This window comes from Balaenoptera acutorostrata, chromosome 10, assembly GCF_949987535.1.
Source record: "Balaenoptera acutorostrata chromosome 10, mBalAcu1.1, whole genome shotgun sequence".
In the NCBI taxonomy this organism is placed as follows: domain Eukaryota; kingdom Metazoa; phylum Chordata; class Mammalia; order Artiodactyla; family Balaenopteridae; genus Balaenoptera; species Balaenoptera acutorostrata.
Window position 1 is genome coordinate 94345438 of NC_080073.1, and position 20535 is coordinate 94365972.

A 20535-nucleotide genomic window follows, 5' to 3' on the forward strand; every position below is an offset into this window, starting at 1 on the left:
GGGTCGCGCTGCCCCCTTCTCCCGCCGCCCCCTCCTCACTCCTCTCCCCGAAGAGGGCGGCGAGAGTGAGCGGGTCTGGAGAAGGGCTGGGCTTGCCCACGGGGGCCGCCTGGCCTCGGAGCCCCGTGGTGGGGGGTCTCCCCGCGGAGGCCGGCCTGGCCGGGCGTGCGGCTGCGGACCGGGAAGGGTCTGCGCCCGCGGCCGCGCCGGGACTTCGCGCGCGTGGCCGGCCGCAGAGCGGTGGGAGAGCGGGGGACGCTGAGGGGTGGGTGCTGGGGGAGCGGGTGTGCGGTGCCGGGAGCGCGGCCGGAGTGGCGGTGGCGGCCCTGGCTGCAGCTGCCGCTGCCGCTGCCGCCGCTGCCGCCGCCGCCGCCGCCGCCGCCCTGTTGGTACGGCAGCTTCCTGATCATGTGCAGCCGTCGCAGCGGCCCGGAGCCGGGAGCCCGCGAGCGCCCCAGCCCGGGCCGGCGCCCCCGCCAGCACCCGCGGCCGGAGCCGAGGAGCCGTGGCAGACGCTGCCCTGCCCGCGCCGGAGTGAACGGCTGTACGGCTGCTGGGAGGGTGAATGAAGCCGGGAGGAGGGGAAGGAGGAGGAGGTGGCGGCGGCGGCGGCGGCGCTGCGGGGACTGGGATGCGCCCTGGAGCCCCGCTGCTCGCTCACTCTGGGCCGGGCTGGGCCGAAGGCTCCGCCACTCCTGCGACCGCAGCCGCCACCTCCTACGTGGTTCCAGCGCTGCGCGCAGGCCGGTCCCGCAGGGGGCGGGGCGGGGCAGGGGGCCGGCCGGGCTGAGCAAGAGGTGAGGCGGTGGCGGAGCGCGGCGCGAGTGTGAGTGAGTGAGTGCGTGCGATTGTGAGTGTGTGCGCGCGCGCGCGGGGGAGGGGGCGGCCGAGGCCGTGGCAGTGGGGAGGGGGCCCCCTCTGTGGCCACTTGGCTGACTCCGCACCGCCCCGACCCCTTCTCGGCCACCCCCCCGCCTTCAGGCCGCCTTCCTGAACTCCGCGGCTGCTGCTTTCATTTTATTTCAGACCACGTAGGGGGCTGACTGGAAGCGATGAAACAATTCAGGTTTTCGAGGCAGATTGAGCAAGAACCTTAGCGGGGGGTGGAAGTAGGGTGGGGGTGGAGATCCTGCCAGAAAACAAACAAAAAAATCAGTTTCCAAGGACTGTGGGGTTTGGTTCAATCCGGTGGCTGCTCTGTTTTGTTTTGCTTTCTTAGTATATAATCCTACAGATAAGAGGGTAATATAAATACTTCGGGAGATTGGGAAATTGCTGAAGAGTAGTAAGGGGGGAAAAAAAAAAGCCAGTCGGAAGCTGGTTATATAATGCGCGATGTGGCTAACGAGAACGGCAAGCTATTTTTATTTTGTTTACCGTATGCTGTGCAGTAGGGACTCCTACAAACTGGTTCTGTCCCCGAAGACATTCTTAGTTTCCCTGTGAGATCCACAGGATACAATTAGCAAAATGAGAAGACCCTATTAAACCCACAGAATAAAAATTAATGGCTTAGAGTGGCATACTCCGTGCACATCCTGGTGCATGCACGGGAATGTGTGTATGCAAATAAGTTCTTTGCCAATCTTGTAGTCACATCTCATTGACATTTGTGTTTTATAATGCAGGCTGTTCTTAATATTTAAACATCATCGTTACATAGCGCTCACAGCAGTGGGTAGTTACTTGATGGTTATTTTTAGGCACAGCTAGTTACTTTTTCGACAGTGTTAGCTAAGCTATTTCATTTGGGTTTCTGAGGAGCCCTGCAGTTCCTAGAAGCCCCTGTCTTAAGCCCACCGGGTGGTTTATTTGGTGGGTGAAGGTAGTTTGACACTAAAGCTTTTTTTGTAATGCAGTGTTTGCCTGAAGAAACCACCAGAGAGAAGGATGAGAAAATCCTGCAAATGAACTCTTGGAAAGGGACTGCACCATAACGGTTAATGCTTTGGCATTTAATCTCCTCTGATTGCCCTCTGTGCCTGCATCAGTCAATATTTTAGCAGCTCCACAGATAACCGGGCTTGAGTGCCACCTTCTACATAAAGCAGAGGTTGAAGGACTCCCCTGAACCTTCTGCCTGCCTGCCTTTCTCATCTCGTAGATACCTGTCAGCGGGTGTAGGTTTTCGGTGTACTTACTCCAGCTCTGATCACTCATGTAATTAGATCAGGCTGCCATGGCAACAGACAGTGTTCCTCCGTCCATTCAGGTGGGTTTGTCTTGTGCCTGGACTACTCCCAAGTGTTTCATGCACAGTATTTGTGCTGCCCCAGCCAGATGAGAGACTTTACTATTTCAGCTGCATCTTCTTTCTGTCATTTTTGGACGGGAGACACTGAATGATGCTTCTAGTTACTCAACTTTTATAAAGGAGACCAACACTGGGTGCAGTATGTAAATGCATCTCCCCAGACAGTGAGACGAGCCTGACCGTCCTGCTGGTGTTTATTGTGAACAGATCAACAAGTATTTGGTACTTGTTAGAAACCTTTCAGAGCTGACTAAAGCAACATTTCTTTTGCAGGCTGTCTGGTGCCTTTGGCCTTGCAGGCACTTAACCCTTTCAAGTGCAGAAGAAGTCATCCTTTAGAACTCAAGTTGCCAGTAGTCGCAACTGGGTTTTCTAAAGGATTTATTCAGCGGAAGTAATTTATTCCAGAAGGATATCCCCATTGTCAGATTTGAAAACTGGACGGCCGTCATAATAGCAAAAAAATGCTACTGACAGTAGGCAGTCATTCTGAATGTATTCATTCTTAACTTGGATTTCTTGGCCATGATCCTTACCTTTGTGGTAGTAGGTTAAAAGGTTTTTGTCTCAGGTAAGGGATGATGCAGGCCTATAGCTGGTAGAAATGTATGGTGCTTTTGCACAATAACTTGTACTCTATTTGGGAATGTAATTTCATGGGCATTTAATAATTTAGAGAGCAGCATTCTGCTGTTTGCATTAGGGGACCACCTTATTAAGCCTGCTGAGCAAAGAAAAATAACACTGTTCGGAAACAAAAAAGGAAAGAAAAGTAGCTTTGGTTGCTGAAGCTCTGTGTTGCTCAGGCAATCCAAATAAGGGAGAGTATTTTAATAACTCTGATATTTGAAAGAAAAAATAATTGAGAATAATGACGTCTTGATGTCATTGTGACCCTGCCAGTCAGTTTACAGTTTTACAGCCCCATAGCTAAATTGGTAAATCCTTTTTTTTTCCTCTGGGGCTAAGATTGAGAGGGCTACTCAGTGCTCCTCACAGGGGGTTTATGAATTTCTACCATTCTGTGAGTTTATGCAGTTGGTAACGTGATTGTGACCTGCTCAGATCAAGCGTTGCTGTGTTTAAAACTGGCCATTATTTCTAGGAGGTAAATAGATGGGGGAGGCAAGGATATAAAATAAAGCGCAGAAGTTTAAGTTTTACACAACACCTTGGAGGTCCTGGATTACCTTTTACAATGTACAGAAAATCGCTTCACTTGCAGCCAAACGTGAACATGTATTTTTCAGTGTACAAATAAATTCATCCTAAAATAAGTATGAAAAATGTGCTTGATTGGGAACTGTGAAAGTCAATATTTTCCCTTCTGGATTTCGTTTGAAGAGGGTTTGGTAAACAGAAGTGATACTTTATTAGAAATATTATATCTAGGCTTTCTGGCCTCTGAATTGCCCTATACTCTTGGAGAAGAATTCAAGGACAACTCTTTAGTCATCAAATTATACATGAAATGTCTGTAACTGGCCTTACGTTTCAACAGACCTAACTCAGTTGTCTGGGAGTCCCGGGAAAGGCCAGCCTTAAGAGATTATTAAAATATCAATAAGCATGTTTCTGTGACTCCTGGTTTTGTTGTCATTACAGAGTTTGATTCACATTCCTTTTGTATAAATGTGCCTTTATTTTTTTTCCATTCTGAAATGTCAAGTGGATTTTCTGTTTGCACTTACCTTGAATGACAGTTTTTGATGACTAACGCATGGTAACACTGGCTCATTTTGTTTCCTATAAGAAGTTAGTCAATAAACATGTTTTTACTAAAAGCCTGAAATTTAGTGAAGGTAGGAGTGAATGTTAATTCTTTCATTTATAGTTGTCTGCAAGTAACACATAGTTTAGACTATGAAAAGCTTAAATACTTGCGTAAGATGACAGTACAGCAAGGCAGAATATTATTTTTATAGGGGAGACATGATTTGATTTCCATTGCTTTATATCTTTTGATATGTGCAGCTTAACTGCTTCAAACAACAGATTTAGTTCTGCTCATACTTCCAAGCTTATCAGAAGCAGGCTCTCCTTATTTTGTGAAAAGCATTGAAAATAAGAAATCAAAGAAATCCCAGTAGAGATAATAATTTCTGTTCTAGGGCGTTCCACACAGGACTGCCCCTTTTTAAAGAATTTTGTAGTCCTCAATTATGCTGTTCAAATTTTAGTTTCATTCAATTCAGTTTAATAAAATACGCATTCAGAATTTAAGAGGTGGTATAATAATGAGTATATGCCATGCTAGTGTTGGAGAATATTTTCAGATGTTGGCCGAAAGAGTTGTAATTGGATCAAGGTTTTAAAAATATGTAAATACTTAAAATTGCAGGAGTAATAAAAAGGTTTAGGTAACTAATCTTTATTGGTGGAAATAGTTTTCAGAAATCTCTTTCCTGTTTCATAATTTATGTATCTTTGTCTTTATCAGTGTAGTAATATGTTTTATAATCCTTATAAATCTGAAGTTTTCAGGCCAATGTACTATAAATATGTGTACTACCTACTACCATTTCAAATGTACTAAAACACATTTTAGAACTATTAAAGACAAAAAAGCAACAAGCATTATATTCTCTGACATATTTGATGTGAGCAGAACTGATTCATTGATTTTTTTTTATAGCTTTTAATGCATCCCATTTGTGGAGTAATGAAAATGCAATGGTAATGGCAATAACGTAAGCAAAAATTGTATCCTAAACCTGAAAATTACTTTTCAGAAAATTCATTGTAGTGTAATCACAGTTTGAGGCTTTCGTGGGGCAGAGGTTCCCCTGATGATGGTGTTTGGATTCAGGCTAAGAGGAACTCCTTTTTTTCTATTTAGGTGCTCTTTAATGGACACGTTTTGAATGAGTTATTTAGCAGAAGTTTTTAGTGATCATTGTCATAGCTGCTAACCTGTAAACATTTATGCTTCTAACATTCAAAGAAAATGTATTTTTTCTGTCACCGCGTATGGCAAATTTTCTTTTATTGCACCCTTAGCTTTGGCCTACTCTCCCCGAAGTATTTATATTATATCCTGTATCCATATTATTTATATATTATCACCTCTTTACTGACTGTCACATCAGTTTTACTTAGGCCATCTTTCTGTCTTCCACTATTAATAGTATTGTGTTATGTTGCCCTGCTGTGCTTTTTAAATATTAAGGGTTCCATTTTTAGCAGATACATAAAACAGTCTATAGGCTATTTTCTGGTATGTTGTTTGTATGTTTTTGCAATACAGAGTCCACTCTGCCTTGCTTTACCCTTGTGTTTCTTCCCTCCAGTGGAACACAGCAAGTTATGTTAACTCTTTGAGTTAGTCTAACTGGTGTAGCAACACAAATGCTTTTGAAATAAGTAGGCATACCAACGTGAGAGTAAATTAATATTTTACAGCATTTGCATCATGTTTGACTGTTCTCTGCACTTCAGCAGAATAGAAGGAGACTGTAATTTGGACTCTATAAAAGCTTATCTGCCACGTGATGGGTAAATAGGATGGTGTGCACATACATCAATACACAAGCCAACACTCTCAACTGTTAGCTCATAAAGCAAGCACTTTGCAAATCCCCGGTACCTGCACCTTGTTTGAAAATGATGATCAAGTATTTTGATGCTTCATTTGAGATGTTACTAGATAAAATCAAGATTACTACCCCGTCCCGGGCCCTTAAAACAAGTACTGTGTAAGAATAAATAGAATATTGTGAGCTTCTATTTAACTTGGCCACTATTTATATTTGTAACTCAACAAGCTTCTTAGTGAAGGACAGTGTCTTCCAAGGACTTCAGAGACGTTATAGTCTAGAACAGCTTGCTTCTTTCTCTGTCTGCACTTACTGATTACATGTGGGGAAATCAAGGCCTAGAAAACTTCCTTCTTCTGCATATCAGTCCCAGGCATGCAGTAGATGCTTAAATAAATACTTGGTGAATGGATTAGCTAGAAGTAAGAATACTTTGGCTATTATTCATTACTTTGCAAAGTGTTGGAAAGCAGTCGAAATTATTTTCCTTTCCAGCTGGGCTGTGCTCTTAAAAATAGTGAGTGTGTATGGATGAAAATAATCATGAGATCTGTTGCCATGTACCCAAGGATAATTGGCTCACCTACCTGTTTACAGATTATTCACATTGGAGATCATATTCATAGCTCCAGAATAGTTTTTTTTCTGACACCCAATATAATCCTGGGCCTTCTCCTTCCTACTGTTACCTGGCGTGGGCTTAGGAAACCCAAACTAAATTTAAAACCAGCCTAAACAAATATGCAGATCAGCTCCAGGAATCAAAGGCTGAAAAAAATCAGTCCAGCAATGACTAGTTTGGGGATTAGTTTATAATAACTGTGCTACTGATTTTATTTAATGTGGAGAGTTGGGAACTACCAGTATTTAAAAACATGATTTAAATAGATAGTGCTGGAAACTATGTTAGCAGATCGAGCCCTCAACTTCTTCCATTTCTATGCATAGGTCTTTACCTCACAAAACCTACTACAAGCACCAAGCTCCCTGATGGAAAGGTATATGGAAGATTCATTCATTCTCTCTTTCATTCATCCATTCACGCATTCACTCATTCATCATACAGTGGGTAATTTTTACTTAAACATGCTCAAGATACTGTGGCAGAATAAAAATCAAGTAGACATACATTCAGTAATTAAATCATTTAAAGTTTAGTGGAAAAAAAAGTCTAGTGAGTATATGCATACTTAAAATTTTTTTTTTCTGCATTTGATTCTTTCTTCTATCCCATTAGACTGGTATGCTAATAACTGCTCTGTTTCATGATTGTGCCTCAAAGTTGCATGTTGATAGTAAGATACGCCTCGTGAAAGTTAGACTCTGGCTCAATTACTATTCAGTCCATGCCCATTTTCACCTGATAGTCCTGTGATTACCAGCATGTGTTTATGAGGAAATTGGCTAGAATCATTAGAGAAAAGAATGACAGTAGCTGTCTCAAATGGGGAGACCAAGCTCTTAATTTGATTGAAGGGATGACCTTTCTGTGTGTTGGCCTCCCTCTGAGCCCTGTTGAATAAAACCAGACCTGCCTTTTGAGCTGGCTGGTGGTAGCTGTGTAATTCTCATAAAACAATGCAAAATTTGATGTTCTTAAAGTTTAGATTTCAGTGCATGGGCACTTTCAGGTGGAATTATGTTTTAAAGCCATTCGTTCTGTTTCTCATTTTGGATTTCTTCTTTTGCACCCCCTGGACCATTGCAGGAGGATCGTGCAGCAGATCACCAGGGTGGTCCATTCAAGCTGCAGATTTGTCTGTCATCTTCGGACAGCAGGCTCGTCCTCCACAGCCACTGCAGGAAAGCGCGTCACCCATCAGGTGAGAGTTTTGCGATGCTCTCTAGTTTCCATCTGAGGATAAAGTCTGACCTGGGAAAATCGCCTACTAGCCGTACTTTAGCACTTTGTAGACTGTTTAAGATAATTGTTCTTTGCAAACTGTATTGTGTGGGAAATTGAGAAATCGCCAAGAGAGGTTTCTTTAAAGCTCGGATTAGAGTATTTCTCTTTTTGATTTATTTGGTTTATGAAGTAGTCTACCTCTGACTTTGTGGATGGTCGATTATCGTGTGTGTTGGGCTGGAACCTGATCATTTTAATTGTCACCTGTACATCAAGCTGGTGAGAATGTTTTGCTACCAAATGGTTATCTTAAGTCACGTTTTAGGTTATTGTGGTGGTATGACCCTTGTGTAGGGAGACGGGATCGTTTGTTCGGTAGCAACCTGTATTTGTTGGATCTCGAATTTCTCTGTGTCTGTTTGGATTTTACAACTTCCTGATTTCTTCATGTACAGTAAATTTTTCTCATCTGGAGAGTCATGCAGACCCAGGGTGGATGCAGGGTTGATGACTCATGGTTCTCTGTTAAAGGGAAGACAAGAGGAGAGTGCCTACATGAAATCAGGAGACCATGGAAGTTAGTTAGAAGTTGGGGCAATAAGGGCTTGGGAACACTGGTATTCGCAACCGGAGGAGATTGTGAAATAGATCCCTTCTCTCTGTTTGCCTTGGGAGTAGTCCTGCTCCAAGCTGTGGAAATAGACTAGTTCAGAGGTTCCCGAGCCTGGCTGGGCACCAGAATCACCGGGAGAGGTTAAAAAAAAATAGAATAGGGGCTCCACCCTAGATCTACTGAATCAAAATGAACCTTAATGGTCTCTTGGAGTCATACTGATGTTCCACAGCTTTGGCAAAGGCTGGATCAGGTGGTCTCTGGGCAGCTCTTCCTGAGTCATTTTGGATTTCCTTCCTTGGTGAGATGCACAGTCCACTTTTACCAAACCTCACATACAAAACTCTGGATTTTCAGCTGATGTTTAAGAGGTGAATACTTGCTTTATCAAAATGTTCATTTTGAAACTGATCCAGTAGATTTCTTTAAATAAAGAACCGCCCCCCGCCAACCCCGGGCTTCTAAGATCCAGTTTTTAACTTCCATATAAATTCCATGGTATTTGAGATAAGAGCGCAGGGCTCTGGAACCAGCCTGTCTGAATTTAAAATCTAGAGCTGCCACTGTGAACTTGGGCAGCCCTGTAACCTTCCTATTCCTCAGTTTCTTCTGTGTAAGATGGAGATAATATTAGACGTTTCTCTAGGGCTGCTGTGAGGATGGAATGACGTAATATTTGTACACTGAGCAGAATAGTACCTGGTATATGGTTTATGATCCATGAACCTGTGCTGTCACTGTGAACCTGTGACTTGTCTTGACAGGGTGATTGTAATGTTCTTATTTGGTTATGGTTGCTTCTCAACCATACATGACTCGGAATAAGTAAATATCCCTGTACCTTGGTCTTTGGACCAACATTGTAGATATTTGCAGCCCTGCAAAGCCAACGGGCCTTTTATTTATTTTTCTGAACTTTGTGTTAGTCTACCTTGATTCCTGATGCAGGTTGCCTATGTATTGTTTTTATACTGTAGGATGAACTGCTGAGTTGCAGGCATAAGTGACGTCACTTGTGGTCTGAGTAAAAACACACACATACCTGAATGCCGGAAGTACTGTGCCTCAGAAAGGGGGGTCAGTAAAGTCCTACTGGGGGGCAAGGCAGGGGAGAGAGGAAGTTATCATACACATTCTATCCTTGTGAAATATGGAACTGAGTACTTTACATTTTATGGGCTGTGGGTTGGGGAAAGCGTCTTTCAAAGGAGATAGAACAACTCTAGAATTCTGTGCAGAGTTAAGTCTCATAAGGCCTACAAGTGTCAGCTCCGTTGAAAGGGGTGCGATGTCTTATTGCTAATTTCTCTCTTAGGGGTATTATCCATTTTAGGCAGAAAATCCTCACCTTGAAGTTTTGGGGGAAGTGGCTTAATTGCATATGTGGTTAACACATATGCAATTTTTTTTAACCTGTGGTGTTTAAAGAGAATCATGTGTTAAAACAGGAATGTCTCAAGAATTTATTGTGAAAAAAACGGGCAGCAAACAGTCCTATCTCTTGGTCAGTATGTGTAGCTTATTGAGAAGAGATCCAGGTTTTTATAGTACATAGTACAGTATATTAAGTGTCATAGGAATACTCATATTACTGACAAAGCAGTGCAGAGTCACCTTGAGTTTTAAGCAGCTGACATTTCCTAGGATCGCATTTAAAGGAAGCTTATAAGCATTAGCTAAATGTTTTGCATAAATAATGGCCTCGTTACAGTCCTCACAATTGATGGCTAAATGTAAGCAAGGAAACAGTATCATTCATGTTGTACTCTGTTATACTCATTAAGGTTTTTTCTTTTTTAAGAAAAATAAAACCTAGATTACAGTTATTTCTGGTTCTAGCTATTTTATTAATACAATACAGCTATAGCAGTTTATGACCTACCTCATTTACAGGCACGGTCTATGTAAAGAAATGATTCATTCATTTATTCACTGTGTTTTTTTTTTTTTTTTACTACTGCACAGAGTGAGTAAGAGCTACTAGGAGGAGGTTATATTCTTCGTGGTCAAGTAGGGGGAAGAAGAAATTCTCTGAAATAGCTAATACAAAGCAGAATGGGGTGGGTTGTACTTACCGGGGCAGGTTCTAACACAGAAGGAATTCAGGAGAATGATGCTGAGTAGGATGATGGGGAAAGACTTGGAGGAGGAGGGACAATTTGAGTTGAACTCTGAAGACTGGTTAGCATTTCTGTGGGAAGAGATGGATAGAGTGTGAGGATGACTGTTTCAGTGCGAGGGCCATAACAAGCAAGTGCATGGTATGTAATTGATGAGGCCATCGTGGCAGAAGCCCAGGTGCTGGTGGACATCTGAGTTGCTGGAGTCCGGCAGACAGTAGAGTGTGGGAATAAGATTACTGAGAGATCTGGTCTGGAGATAAATTTGGAGGAGCCGTTGGCATGAAAGTGATCTTCGAGATTGGGCTTTGGGTTCTTGTGCCTGGCAGGAAGTTTGACAGGCAGGCGGGATGAGTATATTTCAGTGATGACGTCAGCCAGAGTGGAATATGTAGAGGGAAGTAAGAGACAGTGGAGGCAGCAGAAATGGAGCATTGCCGTGGCACAGCCTTTGTATGTTTCCTGTTTAAGACCTGGGGTGAAGGGAGGGAGGATGGAGAAATTGGGATGATGCACGGGGTGGGTAATGTTGGGGGGGGCGTCTTCCCTAGACACTCAGGCACCTTGGCAACTCAGGGCTGAGCTTTAGCTCAATGAAATCTTATTGAAACCTTTATTCTTTAAGACCTTTAAAAAAAATAGAAACTTGAGCTAATTTTAGCCAGATCTAACGTCTGTGTATGAAAATGAATGCTGCTTTTGAAATTCAGCACATGCAGTATCTCTTTTCATTTAAACAAATGATCCCTCTATTTTCCTCTAAACAGTTTTATTAAGAAGATTTTCAGTGAAGCCCTGGACACACTGACAACGATTCCAGCTTTGCCTTTGATCTTTTCCACCGTGGATTTATTTATCTCATGTGATATGCGTAAATCACATTGTGCCACCTACTTGACTCTGGAGCAATTGTTCATTTGTGGCAATTCATTTATTGTACTTTGATAAATCACATTAATATGGGCGTGTTTCATAACTTTAGTGTGGACTCCTAAATGTTATTTGAGTGTGTGTGTGTTTGTGTGTATATGTGTGTGTATATATATACATATATATATATTTCCAGCTACTAGTCACAGCTTTCTGGACAATTTGGCTTTTCATTTATACTTTATAGAAAATGTAGAGTTAGTGAGCCTTGGCTCTGGGGAGAAAGACTGCATAGCTCAAAGTGAAGGAGAAAGCGGGACATTATCTGGTTATATTGCTATTATTGGGGAGTCAGTCTTAATATAATGAAGGAATATTTGAGAATTATTTAAGATTTTTTTTAACCTGAGTTATTTCGATGGGCTGTCTGTAGTCCCCTAAATGGCCCAGAATGAGGCTGTGACTTACCTACCTTTCATAAAAGACAAGAAGGTTAGGACAGGAGTGACAGGAATGGAGAAAACAACTCAACAACTCCAGGGGGCAGACCATGCTGTCTGCGAAGATTCAATGAGCATATAATATGTGAGAGGCATTATGCCAGCAAGACCCTAAAGGAAATATGGAGATGATCAGATGATCAATAGTCCACACTTTCTGTGTATTAACTCTTTTAATCCTCACTGCAATCCTTTGGGGTAGGCACTGCTATTATCTGCATTTCACAGGTGAGGAAACTGAAGCACAGAGAGGTTAAATCACTTGCCCAAGACTGCTCAGCTGTTAAGTGGTAGAGTCATGCTGGGACCCCAGCCTGTATTCTTTTTTTTTTTTTTTAATTTATTTATTTTTTATTTTTGGCTGCATTGGGTCTTCGTTGCTGCGCGCGGGCTTTCTCTAGTTGTGGCGAGCGGGGGCTACTCTTCGTTGTGGTGCGCGGGCTTCTCATTGTGGTGGCTTCTCTTGTTGTGGAGCATGGGCTCTAGGCGTGCAGGCTTCAGTAGTTGTGGCACGTGGGCTCAGTAGTTGTGGCACGCGGACTTCAGTAGTTGTGGCACACGGGCTTAGTTGCTCCATGGCACGTGGAATCTTCCTGGACCAGGGCTCAAAGCCGTGTTCCCGGCATTGGCAGGCGGATTCTTAACCACTGCGCCACCAGGGAAGCCCCCCGCCTTTTAAAAAATTTTATTTATTTATTTTTGGCTGCGTTGGCTCTTCATTGCTGCGCGTGGGCTTTCTCTAGTTGCGGCGAGCGGGGGCTACTCTTCGTTGCGGTGCGCGGGCTTCTCATTGTGGTGGCTTCTCTTGTTGCGGAGCATGGGCTGTAGGTGCACCGGCTTCAGTAGTTGTGGCTCGCAGGCTTAGTTACTCTGCGGCATGTGGGATCTTCCCGGACCAAGGCTCGAACCCGTGTCCCCTGCATTGACATGCGGATTCTTAACCACTGTGCCATCAGGGAATCCCCCAGTCTGTATTCTTAACTGCTGCCATGCATTGTCTCTCAAGCCCTCAGCTCCTTCTGTAAGGCAAGGTGTGCCCAGGAGTAGTATTTAAGGACCCACAGCAGAGGTGCGGCCAGCTCTCAGAGGTCAGGATCAGAGAAGGTTCATGGACGATGAGCCCTCCTTTTCCAGGCGTGCCTGTCTGTTCAGGGTCACATACAGGCTGTCTTTGCTGTGTTGTTTCCCTTTCTTTCACTCTTTGTCCTCCTCCCTGAGATTCCTACGTACTTTCAATAATTATTAATTGAAGAAAATGATGACCATGGCATATGCTTATCTGTGTTTCAGGGGATTGGCTTAAGTTGGGCTCCAAATGTTTGGTGTCCAGTGATGAACTTTTGACTCTTGAAAGCGAGGTGATGAACTTTTGACTCTTGAAAGCGTTTTACTGGGTCAGTGCTCAGTTTGCAAGGTTTGGCAGATAGGAACTATTTCTCTCTGCAGTTTGATAGATGGTGGGTGGCACCCAATCCAACTCAAAGAACAAAACATAGGGTGAAAGGAGGTCACACTTAAGTCAGGGAGGCCATCGGGAAGCTCAGAGCTTGTATCCCCTCCCCTCCTTCCCCCCCCCCACTTCTGCCCCTCCTGTCCCTTCACCTCTGGTCCCTGCCCCTCCCAGGCTCATTTTCTCACCTTCACTGGACCAGTGATGAGTCTTGACCAACTCATGTCAAAAGGATAGAGAAGAAAGATCACTTTTCTCTTAGGCTGCCCAGGGAGAACTAAGAGTTTCTTTCTTACAGTTGAAGAGTGTAAGTGATGATCATTTTGTAACGTGTAGAACCATCAAATCACTCTGTTGTGCCCTTGGAGCTAACAGAGTGTTGTAGGTCAATTATACTTCCATAAAAGAAAGAAAATTACCAAGGATGTTTTTTAAAAAAATGTCTTCAGAGGCAAGTCTTGCTTTATAGACACACAGAACAGGAGGATTTGGGATTTACCCTCTGTGCACACGTGGATGGCAGCCCCAGCCTTCATCCGAGCTGTGATCATACGTGATGCATTTTATTTACAGATTAGGAGGCTCTGACTCTGACATATGACTAACGGGGAAGCTCCTCCCTTGCAGCAGTTGTATGTCATCTGCTTCAGAGAACTAATTGCTTGGCAATTCCCCTTTGGTAATTCCCTCTTTATTTTCTGATGAGTTACTTAACAGTGACGGGCTTGTTGAGCGGAGCGTTGAGTTTAATGTGTGCTCCAGAAACTCCACTGTAGGCCTGGGGGATATGTTTTTCGAATTCTGTTTAGCTTTACTGAAGGAACACTGAAACCATTATATGGCCTGTTAATATTTCACTCAATACGAGGTTAAACGCTGAGCGGTGTGCAATTTTCCAAAAGAAATCAAAACCAGGCTTCTTTTTTTCAGTGTGCCCCTGTGCATTCGAAAATTATTAAAAAGGAATTTAATATTCATAGAATGTTTAATCCTTTTTTTCAAAATAAGATTTCAAATGGAGTAGCTTTCCAGGACACCACAGCGTGAGTGGGGTGTGGTAGAAAGCTGTTGGGCGGGCTTTGGGGAGACCGAGTTTCTTTTAACTGCCTTGCTGCAAGGTGAGGTGGACCACCCGCTCTACCTTGCTGGGCCTCAGTTTCTCCATTTACAGGAAAGAAAGCGGGTGAAAGAAGTGATCACTCGGACCTCTTCTATCTCTAACACGGCACAGTTCCGTGAATAGATTTTATTGTAATTCTTCCTCTCGGTTCCCCCCACCCTCCCCCAGAGACCTTTGCTCTGTCAAACATCATTTGCTGTTGTTTGACTTTGTTCGGTTTTGTATTTAATTAGAATTTACATTTTCAGCTATTATTGTGTCATTATTTATAAAGTAAGTCATCAGGGGTGCCTAAAATCATTTATCACCCCATCTCTATTAGTTCCGTACCTTACTGCTTCCTCGGCTCCTTTTTCCTCTTCTTGCTACCATGCCCCAAACAACATCCATTTCTGGAGTGGCTGTGTTATCACTGGAAGGAATCTTTCTGCTAATTATGGAATAATTTTTTGTAAGGAGAGTGCAGAAGCTCTGCTCTTTGCAGTAGCATCGAGGGTCACATTCTGCTTTTAATTTACAAGTAGAAATCCTTTGGATGTCGTTTGGTTTTACCTGCAGGTGCAGATTTGAGGCTCGAGGTAATTCCTTTTTTCTTCCGCATCAACTTTCCCAGTTGGTGTGCATAGCATTACTTTGTCCTTTTGGTTCCTTTGTAAACCGTTCATACTGATGTCTCTTGACTCATTGAGTAGTGTTTTTCGGCAGCCAGTGCAAATAGAAGAGGTGACATTTAAGCGTGTTTCGTTTTGTTGTTTTGTTTGTTTCATAGGCAGAGAGGAAGGGAGGAGGCAATAGGGGTGTTAAAAGTGAGGGCTTTGAAGACAGGGAGGTTAAAATTTGAATTCTGGCCCTGGCTCCTTAGTTGTGTCCCAGGCCACATTTCTTAAATCTGTGATCCTCAGTTTTCTCATCTGTAAAATGGGGATGATGACAAGGTCTATCTTACAGGATTGCTGGAAGGATCAAATGAGCATTCACTGTATATTGCCTGTGGTAGGATCTCAGTACATAATTTAAAGAAAAGAAAGGAGAGGAAAGTATAGAATTTAAGGGCTGGGAAAAAAAAAACAAGAACTAAGGAAAGAGTTGTATCTTTGGGGGTACTCAGGGTAGGAGGAGCCCTTCACAGCCCTTTGTGGGCAGGTTTGAATTCCAGACGGACCACTGAAACTTGGGAGAGCCTGGACTGCCTTCCCTGTTCTGGGTGTGATGTTCTACTGAAGGTCGACCTGCTCCACAGAAGAGGGTGTTAGTTGCTGTGCAATGGATAGAAATATTACATTTTAAACATCTTTTGTCTATTCTTTACTACAGTAAGAGAAAACCAATGAAAGCAAAAGTTCCCTTTGATTCCACCATCCCAGTCCATAAGTCACTATTAGGTGTTGTGTTTTAGTTCTTGACAATTTAACATATATTTTCACTTTTGCTTTTTCCATTTAGCATAAACATTCTGATTTGCAACCTAGACTGTACAGTTATCCTTTGCAAGGATTATATAATATACCATCAAGTTGTTTTCTCTTAATTTAGGTTTTGTATTATTTGTGGGCATTCGAGTTGGTTCTAATTGTTTACTATTATAAAACTGCAGTGATTACCTTTGTACACTTAAGTATTTTCTTAGGATACAATCACATCAGAAGGCTTATTCCTAGATGGAGGGGCCTTGCTCTGAACTGCTTTCTAAAAGACAACATTTACATTGTTACTGATGATATATGACTATGTCTTGCTTCAACCTGATTAATTGTGGGACTTATTCTTTTTTGGCTAATTTAATAGGCTTCTTGGTTTTAAAATTTGCATTCCTTTGATCCCTCTCAGTCGCAGAACATTTCCATCTGTGTTTACTTACTGATTTTCTTTTATACAATTAGCAAGCGGGAGTCTTGATAATTTCTCATCTGTGCCTGTGAGCTCTTTGTGTGCTCTAGAAATTGATCTTTCTTAAAGTCATATGTACTGCAGCTGTTTCCCCAGTCCGATTGTTTTTTATTTGGATTCTCTGACTTTTTGTTGTATGAAAGTCCAAGATTTTCGATGATGTCTCTTTTCTTCTGTGATCATACCCAGGGCCAGCCTGGAAGGAAGAAGGGAGATGACTGCAGCTCACATTCTGCACCCGGCCGGCCAGCGGCTCGGCTTGGCTGGAATACTTCTCATTCTCAACTGCTCACCGCTCCCCTGTTGAACACCAGGGAACCGCTCCCTGTTGAAACCCTAGTGCTTTTCTACTGCCGAGGGCCCCTTTCTACTTTCCTTCCCACCTGCTCCGCACTCCTTGACCTTGATCCATCCTGGGCCAGTCTCCTAGATGTCTTGTCTCCTCTGCCCACCTTTGGGGCTCTCCGCCCTGTGTCGCTGACCCCCGTTTCTCTCGGGGAGCCCTGCCGTGGGGGCCGTGCTGGAGGCCTGGCAGTCTTCCTCACGTGGGCCTGGAGAGATCAGTCAGGAGTTCCAGGCTTGGCGAGGTTGAACCCTTCTTCGAGGATCCTGGGTTGGGCTCTTCACACCTTCCGCTCACTTAGTCCAACAGGCCACCTGCTGAGGAGTGAGCTTTGCGGGTTTGATTTTCATGCAGGTTAGACTGAGGGGCCCACTGCTGCCCGGCTTCCCTTGCTACTGTAGCTCTTCCCTGGAGAGAGCTCTGCGGGCAGGAGGGCGGGAGCAGTTTCCCGGGTATGGAGCTCTGGGGGAGTCTGGTCTCCAGGCCTGAACTGGGACCAGTGGCCCCGCTGGGTTGCAGTGGTTTAGGGTGTGCTGTCCCTCCTCAGTGGCCTTTCTCAATGGGCACTTGTTCTGGTCCAACCTGTTTTCCTCTCTGAGGCCAAAATGAATATTTCTTACTCTTAGACATCTGTCTGCATCTCTGTTTCACCTCCTTGGTTTTTCATTGAAGTTCTGAATCCTTAACCTGGCCCAGCAGCTTTGGGGTCCCTTGCTTATCTCCCCGGCACTGTCACTCATCTGTTGCCCCTTCTTTGCTTCAGTCATTTAGCATTTCCTCCTTCGAAGTGCCCTGTCCTTTCTTATTATGTTCCAGCTTTTACTCGTGCTGTTCCCCTTCCTTGACATCCAACTACCCACCTCTGTCTGTGTGGCTAACTTTGCCGCATCCTTAGAATCTTGGTTTAGAGTCCTTTGCTCAGGCAGCCGAGGAACTAGTCATGTGCTGCCTGTCGGGGATTCCCAGAGCCCCCTGCTGTTCTTCTCAGGAGGGGGGGGGTGTTTGTAACATTTTGCACCTCTTTTCCCAGCTCAGTGACAGCAGGGACAGCAAGGACTGTTTCCCACCGCCCCCCACAACCATTCTTGGCGTTTGGCATCAGGTAGGGCTGCAATAAATGTAAGCATTTCCCCTACAATGTGGGTTTGTATGATGCAGATTGGATGCAATTCCATCTCTTTATATAGACGGTGACTTACAGGATTGTGGTCTGGAGCCAGCCCTGGGGCCTAGTGGACCACAGTGGTGGAAAAAGCTGTGGCATCTGTTGAATACCTTTGTGCATCAAAGAATGGGTGATAAAGGTGTGGCCAAAATTTATAAGAGGGCTCTGCTCAGGAGAAAGAAACGCCTAGTGATGAATTTTCTGGAACAAAAGCTATATGGAATAGATTGCTGGATTTGCTCAGTGATATTTAAATTTTATAGTACTACACTTATAACCACACCAAACACTATCATCATTGAGCTTCAACACAGGAAAAAAATGTCTAAAACTGTCTTTCTTTGCAATGAAAAAATTCCTGTTGTATTTCAATGATGTGAGAGGATTCTTAGAAACACCGCTAACCTGTGGGATGAATGAGTGGATTTGAGGTTCACCTCCTTAACACCTGTCCTCTGCTTTGATCAGTCTCCCTTACGTGCTCTTGTGACCCTGCTCTCCGATTCAGGTGAAAGTTCTTGGTGGGATAGTTTTCCCAAGGAGATCATTTTATCTGGAAGAGAGTAGTTCTGGAGTCTTAAGCAAGGTTGGTCAAGTGGAGGTAAAGCACGCCATGGAACAGGGAGCCCTGAAACACTCCTCTGCGTGACCCCACCCAGGAGGAATGGGGCTGGTGGGGTCTGACCGTGGTTTCCCTGCCCCTTTGAGTTGGCGGGGACAACCTCCTGTCTCTTGCACGTGAGTTCGTCTAGAAGTTGCCCTGTTGGTGGTGGGTGAAAATACCTTTTCCAGGGAGAGGGTGTCCATTGGTGATCACTGATGTGAGGGTCTGCATGCTTCTGATGGAGGTTCTGACAGGTATGGAAGAGGGTCTGACATTAGAACCGAGGCCTGGGCCCATCGTCCACTGCAGCGCCCCAAAGCCCTTTCTACCTTGCTCTGTTCTGGCAAGTTCCAAATGGGGGCAGAAAGGACTCTGGATGAATTTTGTTTTGATTGTTCTTCCCCTTTTCAAGGCTCCATGCTGTAATCCAGACCATTGAGAAGTATGACCCCAAGTTGTAGCTTTTTTGGGGAGACAAGCTTTTTATAAGGAGCTGGGAAAAGAATGTTTCCCTTTGGCTGCTGACTCTGGTGCCTGATCTGACACTTTTCATAAGATTAGCAGTTTTGTTCCTTTTGTAAGTGGTTGTAGGCCCATAAGACAAGTTGTCTATTATTTGTTGACAGGAGAAAAGATTATCTAGTTTTTATTTAGAAATCTTCTTCCATAAAACCTTGTTTTCTGTTGCATTTGAAAGAAATACAGTGATAGCATCTAAGCCCAGATTTTGGTGTTTTACTTTGGCTTTTCCTGTTCTGCTGAAGCCTCTGTAACCCTTTGTACCGCTCTCTACTCTTCAGAAGGAATGGGTTATATATTTTTTTCCATCTCAGAGTCATCCAAATGAACAGGACTTTTAACAGTCTGTGTAAACAGATGCAAAAAAAGGGGGAAGACTACTTTCTTTCTTTTTTTTTTTCCCCTCCCAGCAAACTTTAGATCCATTTTGGTCATCCTAGAGATTAGAATAGGCCAATGTGAGTAAGAAGCAATGTGAAATGAAAAAAAATATTTTTGCATGTGTCCTTGAAACATGGGTCTTACCCAGGAGTATTGAGCCTTCTCCAAACAAAACTCTGGAAGTCACAGTTCATATCATCTTTAAGCCCTGGAGAGAGGGTTATTAATCTATGAAAATGAACAAACACTAGCTGTTTGCTATTCTGCTGTGCAGAGAACATTCAGTGACCTGACTAATCTGAGTTTCTTTCTCTAAATGCTGCACTTTTTACTCTTTACCCTGAAGTCTCAGGAAACGATTTCCTTAAAAAAATTTTTTTAAACTCTTCCATTTTAAATGTGCAGGGTCTTCAGAGACTTCACTGGGATGAAAGTCCTATGTTTTCCTGTTTCTCTTATAGGACTAGTCACAACTGCCCTTTTCTCTCGGTGGTGTTTTGCAGTCTGGGCCTCTGATTTAGTAAACATAGCCCTAAGGACCACAGTCATCTGGACCGTGTGCAGTGGCTAGTGTGTCATGGGTCCATCTCAGCTGATAATAGCATATCACAGGAGTCAGAGTGCCTTGTATGACTGGTTGCCCTGGGCAGTCCTAATGATCCCTAGAGCAGAGAATATCCTCTTCCTTTTCTAGAGGAGGAAACAAAACCTAAGAGGTTGACAGATTTGCTAGGTTTCAGGGCTAAAACACACATGGCTTGTGCTGTCACCCGGGCCTTCCGACTTGCATGAAGTTCATGCTTTCTCCATCACCTTGTGAAGCCAAGATCCCCCAGGCCTTATGCAGTTGTGTCTCTGAATCTGTAGACTGAAAAGACAGAACTTTGCTTCATCGAAGGGGCCTAATAGAGCAGTTTTGAGATGGAGCTGGAAAGATGGAGAAAGACAAGAGTACAGCCCCTTGAATGTACACCATCCCCTCTTACCTCTTATAAATTTTGACGTTAGTTTTTGTAGTGCCTAAGCTTGAACTTGACGGATAGGTAGAGAGTGTTTTTTCTTCTGCAGCCACTACACCTTTAAAGTTAAGCTTCTCGAGCTATATATATTTCCTTTAATGCATCAGTGTCAGCAAAGTTAAAAACATCAGGAAATTGTATTGATCTCATCCATGGAATCTTGAAAACTGATGCCATCTTCTCTGGGAAGTTCTTTCCTATGTGGGTGGGAAGGCATTACAGTCAGGTCACTTGCATATTGGTAGGTCCCTCCTGTCTTTCTGCTGGATGCTACAGAAGAGGGTAGAGGAAGCTCACGCAGCCCCCCG

At 43.8% G+C, this 20535-nt stretch overlaps 1 protein-coding gene across 6 annotated transcripts in view; it reads left to right on the forward strand.

Annotated features, from left to right (window-relative positions):
• ATXN1 (ataxin 1) overlaps window positions 1–20535 on the forward strand; it is a 399864-nt gene that overhangs the window by 691 nt on the left and 378638 nt on the right. For 5 of the 6 annotated variants that reach the window (XM_057554755.1, XM_057554756.1, XM_057554757.1 and 2 more), the window contains exon 2: window positions 7499–7613. The gene's annotated coding sequence lies outside the window, so the exon portion shown is untranslated. Of the gene's footprint in view, window positions 1–773; window positions 798–7498; window positions 7614–20535 lie in introns of those variants that run through there. The other variant, XM_057554759.1, reaches the window with a different exon arrangement.